Here is a 10,108-nt window from a genome sequence, read left to right as displayed (position 1 = left end):
TCTCATAAAATGCTAGGACCCTCTCTCTTATCTGATTGCGTGCCGGATTTTCGTACAATGCTAAAGGACGTGAAATAATGATATTTCTCTACCGCCGCGACATACTCCTGGACGCAACAATGATAAATATTTACAAAAAATGATTGAAAATTTCTATAAATAATAGTTTCAAGAAGTCTAAATCCTCCATGAAATGATTACTTAATAACCACTTATGTAATGAGATAATAATATATTGCTGTGCAACTCACAACAAGGGAAACCTAGGTCAACTAATGTTGTATGCTTGATCACCATTTATGGTGGCCTTAGCCCAACATAATTGATTCAGACTTTGCTTGAACAACTTTCAATCTTATGAAGAGTTTTATACAATTTTTAAAAAATTGCACTAAAAAACTTAATTTAAAAGCAATAAGAAAGTTGTCTCAAATAAAAACTCACACTCACAAGACCCAAGCAACGTGACGCGCTTTGATTTAGTTACCGTCAATGTATAGTATCCACAAGTTATAGGTGATGGAACCAAATTTTATTTCAAGCCCATCACATCAACTATAAACTATCTGTAGCACTTTGGGTTTCACCTTAAAAATTAGCAAAGATGAGCCCATTAATTAGAATATTATAATTTATTCTGAGTTGATAAAACCTTACACTAGAATTTATGTATGATTTGCTATAAAAAAAATAAGTTTCATTCTGAAGATTAATTCTTTTGACTTCTTCTAAAAATTATTATTTTTAATATAATTATTTTTTCAATTAATCGATTTAAATTAAAATATTGAACCTAATAAAATTGTATTCGAGTTTTGTAATATTAATTAAATTTGTTAACGTATTTTTTTTTATTTGGGTGGCTGGGGGGGAATAGGAGCAATTATGTTAATTTACATTAAAAAATAAATTACATATTAATGCCACGTGTTCATAATAAATGTTGGCTCAAGAACGAACGTTTTTTTCATCCTCGTCATGCTCATTCACCTCGACACGTCGCTTGTAGTTTTGGTCTCTCCCGCCGGATAACGAACGTCTCTGAATGGGATCACGAATCGACCTTCGTTCGCGATCTTTTCTCAGTCCCTCCTTCCCGAACTCCGTGTTTCTTCCTGACAACGACTCCGACAAATGTTGTTAGCGAAACTGAGAGAGTGAGTGGAGAGAGAAGAAGAAGAAGAGTAAGAAGTGAAGAAAACGTCAGTCAGTTTTCTTTTCTCCTCTCCCTCGAAAATGGGGCCGAATACAAGACAAAATAAAACTCTACGCTGTGAAGCACCTCATCTCCTCTTGAAGAAACGAGTCCTCTCCCCATCCCCGATCAGTCGATCACGGTAAGATATATACCGCCGCGCATCATAATCACCACCGGGATCTTCCTCCTCACTCCAGCCGTCATCAAGATCTCTTTGATTCGTCATACCGGGGCAGCTTTAGGGTTTCTGCGCGCCGCCATGGCAGCGACGTTATCGCGTCATAAGTTCCCTCGCTCTGAATAGGAGAGAGAACGGATCCATCTCGCGGATGTTCGTCCGGCTCTCTCGCAATGCTCCATTTCCTTTTCCTCACGGCGGCCTGCGTAAGAACACCGCGAGTCCGCCCCGCTTGCGGCTTCGTCATGGAGGGTACAAGTTGTTCCCCAACGATAAGGGAGAGGCTATATAGTTTTCTGATCCATAATCGACGCGGCAGACACATAGACAGGGTCCGCGCGTGGGTCTAGGGATCATCTTACAATAGAGAGCCCGTACGGTAGACGGCGCGGGTGTACGCCGCCACTCGAGTGCGAATTATTTGAAGGCAATGGGGTTCGGGGAAGCGTGGAGATGGATCAGAATGGGGGATGGGGACAGGATGATGAGGAAGATGGGGTTGAAATGATGAACTCGACGAAGGGGATGGCAGATTGGCCGGCGCTTGACCGGCTTGGTTTCTGTTATTGGGTAGGAGAATGTTAATTAAGAAAACAATAATAGCAGTGATGTGTCAGAGGTAGTTCGGAGAAAGATCTGCAGTGCAAGGCAAACCTGCAGGGAACAAGCCATTCCTGTTTTGGTTGCAGAAGGGGGAATTCTTGACTTTGATTTTATTTAATGCTGTTGTTGGTTTTTTGAGCATTATGTGTGTTTCTTAGGACTGAGTTTTAGAACAGTTATGGCCCAAGGTGAATGAAATGAGGGGAAATTCAGTTTGAGCAGCATCACCACTGTGAGGAGGAATAATTAATGAGATGCAATCACTGTGGTAAGAGCCTGAGCTCTAACTGCAGTCAAGATTTTTCATTGGAGTTGATGGGCTTCTACTTCTTGTGCGAAAAGGCTTTAGGAGGAGAAAATGGATATGGTTTCAGGGTGCAGAAAGGAAGCTAGGTTTTTCGGTTTATCCTGGAGAATCTATCACCGGAGCACCACTTTCTGATCGTTACGTGAGTTTGTACTAATAGCCTTTTCGAACGTGTCAATATTTTCACTCCCATCTATGAAAGTTATTTATGTCACAAGGTACTAATTAAGCACTTACCTTCCTCCCTTACAAGCGGGCCAATTTGGTTTGCTTAATATCAAATTGTTTTTCTATAGGTGCATGTGCACATCAGCTTTGTGAAAATCAGCATCATTACAACAATGCTTCTTTCTATTATATTTGATTTAGTATAGCTTAAAATCTACTGCAAAACGATGAGTCTATCCGGTTATTTTCTTCTCAAGATATTAACCTTTTGTCTTGTTGGGAGTTATCAGTATTAATCTCCAATAGTTATTTTCATCTGGACTATTTTCAGGCTAAAAGTTTTGCACTTTGTTAAGCTTAAATATACTGAATATCTCTTTCATAAGAGAGAACATTGAGCCCCTTTCTAACTTTTGCGTTTCATAGATGATTCAAATTTTTTAATTATGAATCGTAGCTTTTAAATTTCTGGTTGAGTACCTCATAATGTTGTATACCTAAATTGCTTTCATAGGATGTTGATTTATTTCAGAAAATTAAGTCTCCACGATTGTATTTTCAGTGTGCTACATGAAATAAAGTCACTCTATTTTTACAAAAACAGAATGAGCTTCTCGACTAGCCCATTTTTTTTCATGTCCTTAAAATCATAGCAGTGGGTTAACCAACCTTACAATATTCTATGTTAGTGATTTTATTTTATGTTACAATAAGCTGACCCCACGTAGTGGGATAAAGGCTTATTGTTTTGTGTTGTTGTTTCAATAATCAAAATTGTGTTGTGACAGGTTTTTGAAAAGCCATTGTGGTTTTGCCAACATAAGCAAAACGAAACCTAAATGTTTATTCTGTTCAAAGTACTTCAGAAATTTTTTTTAAGATAAGATGATATTGATTGATTTTGCAATCATTTCACTTTCGTAATATTGAAGGGCTCAACCCCATATTTAGTAAGCATCTCTTGCCCAACGCCCTTTCTTTATTTCAAAATTATTGACCTACTTATCCCTAGAAATGTTATTGATGATTCCTTGGGGTTTTGGAATGTTGGGTTCCATGATATATTTTCTTTCAGCATCAATTAGTCCTATAGCACTGACCAGTTTTTGTTGGCCTTTGTTGGTTTTTCATATGCCATTTGTTTCCAAGCTTAATTTCATTTTTTTAGTACTAACTCTTTTTCGGATCCTCTTTCATTACAAAAGAAAAAAATGCTTTTTTTATATTTATTTATTTTTGTTATCTAGTGGTTCCTTATGGATGATGCATAATTCTTACCTTGTGGGCATTCCTTTGGAAGTCTGGAAGCAACATGTCAAAAGAATTGTAAGTTCTTTCAGCACGCAAAATTATGTTTTTCATTTGCAATTTTAGTCATTTATGTAGATATGTGCAAAAGAAAGAAAGATATCACTTCCCCCCCTCCCCTTCCCTGGTATTTATTATATATGTGTACCTGCATTGCCAATTTGTGAGAATGCGTTATAATAGAGAGTTAAAATAGTACTGCTAAAGTTATGTACAATGGCCACGTTTGGTTGTGTCACTCATATATGGCGTACTTCCGAACGTATATTGAGGGGTACAGTGCTGCAAGTCATGGAGGAGTTTCGAGCTCTGAGCCATCCATAGTGCCTACAAAAATAATTTTGTGTGTTAGGTACTAAGGAATGATAATTTGTTATGATCTTCTTGTACTCTATATGTTCAGATTTACGACCTAGTGTTAAAGCGTACGTTCATTGTATGATTTCTTTTCTCGAGTACTAGTATTGTTACTATCGATTCTGTGTGCTCACTCCTTCTATAATTGCTTAAACTCCCTCCGACGATCATTCCGCGAGGCGACTCATCATAGCAAAACCAACCTTACTAAACAGTTTTTACAATGTGTTTTGCCCTGTGTCGTGTTAGGAACTCACGTGCCTAAAAGCCTATTTATATATTATTACTCTTTGATCTTGTTCAATCCTACGCGTGCAATTCCTAACCTTGGTCTATGGTTCGACAATGTGTATTTAACTGTTAGTGTATATTTAGATATTAATTGCCTTAAAATTCCCCATCTTCATAAACTTGCCTCATATGGTGTTAAGAAGTGGAAAACTTTTTTATGCCCAAATGGTATCCGGGATGATGTAAATTCTAATAAACTTGTTATTACATATTTACAGATATTTCATAGGTTTGTCATGTCTGGGATGGCTGCTTTTAGTGTGTGGCGTAAGATATTCTATATTCTAACCTTATAATATAAGGTTTATAATAAATAAATTATCTAATCTGTAATAGTAATAGAATATTTAACGTACATGAATATACTTATAACTATAGTCAACGGATAAGAAGGACCATTAAAATGAGTGTGTAAATTATAGAACTAAAAATTATTACATATATATCCCGTCAAAGTTTTCTTGGTGTAGATAACTTTCCCCAAGAAGTTTACAGGGCTTAGGAATTTTACTCTTTAATCTCATTTCTGCACTTATTATTTCCCACAATTTATTTTCATTTTAACTATATTTGAATTCGAAATCTACCTTCTCTCGCAAAATATTTCCCATTTCCGACTTAAATTAAAAAGGTAAGTCAGAAATAAACTTTCTTTAGGCGTCTCTATCCCTCTCCCTTTTGTTCCCCGTTTCCCCTCACTCATTAAATCCCCGTATCGCCGTTCACTCTGCACGTGGTCCCCACCCGCCCCCTAGGCTTGTTGTCCTTTCGCACGCATGTATCCAGAAAATCCTCGCCTTCGCTCTCCTTGCGACGGTTCCCTTACAAGATGTCCAAGCATCGCCGGCCAGCCCTCCCTCCCCTCCCACTTTTGTTCTTCCTCCCTCCAGACCCCCGCCGGGTGGTCCACCCACCAAATCCTTGTTCACATCATCTGCGATTTTGAAGATTCAAATTCTTATCTGAGATCAAATATATTCCTTTATGCTCTATAATTATATCTCATATATAAGTTATATAGATGGTGGTAAATATCCCACATGATCCTATGGCCTAACGTTCTCAATTATTTATTTGAGCACATATTGATATATATTTCAATAAACTCACTTCACTATGATGAGTTTAAGTTTATATTAATTAAGCCATTTAGGTAATGGTATTTATATTTACATTTATTAATTATACTAGATTAAGTATTCAAATATTAATTAATTTATTCTATTATAAGTGAATTTTAATTTATAATATATATTTACATTTAATCGACTATTGTACTCGATTATACCTATTTATTATAATTTGACCTTCATTATTATAATGTAACTTATATCATTACACTTCTATAGCGGGTACCCATCCATAATTAATCACAAACTTTTAGAACGCCGCTCTCACACTGGCGTTCCTGCCTTGCTCATATCTTCTACTTATCCGTCGATTTGCCTGGCCCTTCCCCTCTCCCTCAGTAACTTTCTCTCCATTTTCATTAATTGCTTCCCCGCCTTATTAATGACTCCCCTCATTATCTCCCATACAATTTCTCCTTCAAACTTAATTATCTTTCATGAGAGTTGAATTCAAATTAAATAATTCTTTCCCTCCGAAGTTCACCTATATATAAATTAATTCAGAGTTTACAACTCATCCATCCGTAATTAAGATGAAATTGCTACATGCCTACATTAAGCCCCAAAAAAACAAAAGATTAACAGAACAATATATAAAACCACACCCTGCGAGAAATCGGGAGAATTCTCTCCCCAAGATCATCTCTCGCCATAGCGTGAGCCCCGGACTCCCTACTATCTTCCCACCGTGGTCAAATATACTCCAAGTGACCTGTGTCAGAGCCAGAACAAGAGGGCAAATATATCTGCTTGAGTCCCTCCGCCGTTAAGGCATCGAAACGCGTTACTATCCGAATCACGCCTGGACAGGTCTGCTGTAAGGGCTGACACTGTTTGAAGGCTGAATATTTGGAGCCTTGAAAATTTGACTGTCCAGGACTCTGCAATTGCTGTCCAGAGAAACTTCATACTTCTCTTCCTGCCTGTTCGGTCTGGTCGGGGAATTCTTCGTGTGTGCTGTCTTGAAATCGGCTTTCAGTATTGTACCTGCGCCACAATCCAAGAAGGTGTGCCTGTCGTTCGTTTGCCGTTGGATCTCAACATTCCGCTCGATTTACTAATCTGGCTACCCCTTCGATTTTACTAAATCCCGGATTAAGCCGTAAATCCGGATCTGAATCTGGATTTAACGCCGCGCACAAAACCCAGTTGTGATTAGCGAATCCGAACTTAAATCCCGGCTGTAAATCCGATACCAAAACAGCCCTAAGTAGTTAGAATGCAGATGGAAAATTTGTTCCGTCTACCAGCACCCAAAACCGTCGTACGAACTTATCATATCTTCTTTTCTTTTGCGAAGTTTTCTTATAGGCTGGAACTGCGGTCCAGGGAGTCTTGTTGCACGGGTGTACCAAAATATCAAAATCTCAACAAGAGTGAAGTTAGCTTGTACCAGAATTATTTCAAAATGTATAGGTAGAGACCAATAGTGGATTGGCCAAAGAGATTCCCTGTCGCCGACCTCATTGGACCGCTGTCTTGAAGATTACGGCCCTTGGGATCACATAGGCATGCATAGTTTCAGCTCCTATTGGTGTACCTTGGCCATAACTTTTCCCGCTGTCCCAGCAAGGTACTCTAACTCGCCACTCCGTGAGGCATTCCAACCTTAAGTTGTTGTTCACTTCATTCCTTACAAACAATGAGGGACTCATAAACTATTGGCAATCGACCACACCGGGAACATCGTAACTCCCACTTCTTTCGAGGTAAACTCTCCCTCACCAAGGACTCTCTTATCTTCCTAGATGCACTTAACTACTTGTGGTTCTAATGTTGATTAACAACGACAAAACAACCGCTAAATTCCAGTCTCTCGTTAAAAAAGCGCCAAATCACCTAGTAAGAAGTTTGCGAACAAGTGACGGCAATCTCCTCACGATAGTCGACTAAGTCTTAGTTGTTAGCATTGGGAATTTATTGGTTGAAAAACGAATTCGATGGTATGCAACATCACATTAACTAGACTATTTGCATCTTATCTTTAACAAAGGCATGATGATTGAATCAGCGCCTTCAAGCCTAATAATATATTATATTCTGTAATCGTTTGTATGGACTACTGTCAGAAATTATCTTGAATCATCAAAGATAGAACTGTGACATGGATAACTAGCTTTGGTAGGCTCTAGAATTACAAGCAGTATTGGAAGACATCCTTTTAGCATACTATCCTATAGAAATCCAATACATCCGGGGTCTGTCCTAGTACTTAGTGGTTCACAGTCTCTACGACTCTTTTGAGGTAAGGTCAGACAAGAGCCATTCCTCAGCGATCGCACTATGCATGCGGTTTTAATCTTAATGAGTGCATAAAGGTCAATGCACTACACCCATAGAGGAGGAGAGTCTACTTAAACTTGTCTCCGCTTGAGTCTCTGCTCTATAGGGTGCATCCCAGACGTACCATCGCCCATAGTGAGTGTGTGTACAAAGGATGATCGGGGAGGGCATAAAGTAGGAATTCCTCAAGAAAATATGATCAGAGATGGTGTCTATTGACTCTATCTAGCCATTATTAGACCAGCACTCTAACATAAAGATGTGTTACTGCACGTTAGCTGAGATCCGGACTGTTTAAATGACTGAACAAGAGGAATGGTACTTCGGTAAGGTCTTAAGTGTCCATGTACGCATGTGGCACAACAGGTTAGATGTTGTCACAGGTAGCGAACGAATCTCATCACTAAGCATTGCTCGGCTAAGATCGGTTCTCTTGCTAGTCAACCGATATACAGTTTGATGGTGCTCCGCCGGACGCGCGCAGCACACATTATAGAAGGTAAGCACTCTATAGGTCAAGGAAGTGCTAAAGACTACTCTGTACTTTAAAGAGACTATTTCGGTCACAACTCCCTAAGGATATGGAGACTACACCACTTAACCCCATACACTTAACGACAGTATCTACCTTTTAACTAAAAGCCAAAGTAGGTAGATGTGCTCGATCCTCAGAACATACAATTTTGCAACATTAATAGTAGATCGCTTGTAGGGCCTTGACCCCAACACATAGTGATTTAGATAGCTTGATCCCACTATCTCCCACAAGACACCAAAACCCATCCAAACACCTAGTGCATCTTAGGACCAACTGTTGTGGTTTGCTGTCTCCAAACATTTCTTCTCCACCCTGCAGAGTGAAGCTCTCAATGGCTTAAACGTACTGTGTGCTATACACTGATAGTGTCACCTAACGCCCCATTCGTACCTTAAGACATTTGCTAGCAGCTTTTCGAATGGTCCAGGGGTTAATTTTTGATAAGACTCCATATAAAGATTTAGATTTTGACTTTTTAAAATCGGACTAGTGGTAAGATAATATCATAGGAGCTTAGAAATGTATATGAACGGGTGATGAGAACCCGTTTGAGCTAATCCCCACCATCACAGAATGTACCAGTGACCTCCACTCAGATACCATCTTACAGCCTCTCCTATTACAACCTCGAAGCCAGTAGGCCTCCACGACCTCCACTTGAAGTTACACTCTCTAGCGTGAGTCGTGATATACACCACCTATATGATGATTTCCTTCGGACAGCTTTACTTATACTTTCAGAGAGTAATGGGACTAAGTCAACTAAGATTGTGGATCTCTCTTGATCATTCATATTCCCTGATCGGCAGCCGAGTGTGGCATCGCTCAAGTGCGGTCCACCTAGAAATGTCAGGGCTCTTCACATTTTTTGCGGTAATGGATGGCAAGTCATCAAAGCCAGATATCAATCAAACGCGGAGGGTCGAGAAAGACGTCATCTCACCTTAACTCTAGCACGGTGAAAAGCAACTGAAGACACGGACGAACGATTTCTCATTCGACATTAAAATAAACCGGACCCGAACAGGTATAGTCTATCTGCTTCACCCAAGACGCAAGAAGTGGAAGACTAACACGCATCCTCGAACAAGCAGACGCAGCGACTCCCAGCGGCGTCTGATTCATGTAATGATAGACACTCGATGAAGCATATAACTTGGAGGGTTCGAGACCACCCATCTTTGAGTAACGACAGGGTTGTATGTCTCATCCCTGTAGGTCTTCATTCAGTCTTTGGGTTGAGTCCGACCTGTTAGTGGGTCTGCTGTGGTTCGTAGCCTTCAATATAGAGTCTCCCCTATCTTGCAGATCGACTTCTCCAGGCAACTCAGCTCCAGAGTTCAACCTTTAGGCCTGCTTCTACTAAGGGTTCTTTTTATCCTATGATTGTGTAGATAGCTTTGAAGTAAAGTAATTTCAGGATAAAAAGACCAGAACTATCTATACACTGGAACTCCGTACCGATTTTGCATCACTTACCATAACCAAGTACAGTCCTCAGATTTGTGTCCAGTATACCTTATCGAATAAAACGCCAACCGAAGTATGGATGTATTCAATCTCGGGTATCAGGTAGACTTCATTTTTCTTTCTTTTCGTACGTTTTTGCAATTGTTAGTGAATTATGACTGGAGTTATTTTAGAAAGTGAGTCAGGAACTCTTCACCACCCTCCCACCAGGATCCAAAACTATCGACATGACTTAAAACCCCTGACGCTAAAGGAAAGATAGAACACAATCCTTCAT

The sequence above is a fragment of the Dendrobium catenatum genome, unplaced genomic scaffold (assembly GCF_001605985.2).
Source record: "Dendrobium catenatum unplaced genomic scaffold, ASM160598v2 fragScaff_scaffold_1520, whole genome shotgun sequence".
Taxonomy (NCBI): Eukaryota; Viridiplantae; Streptophyta; class Magnoliopsida; order Asparagales; family Orchidaceae; genus Dendrobium; species Dendrobium catenatum.
The sequence above is the reverse complement of the archived record's forward strand: the minus strand, read 5'-3'. Positions refer to the sequence as shown.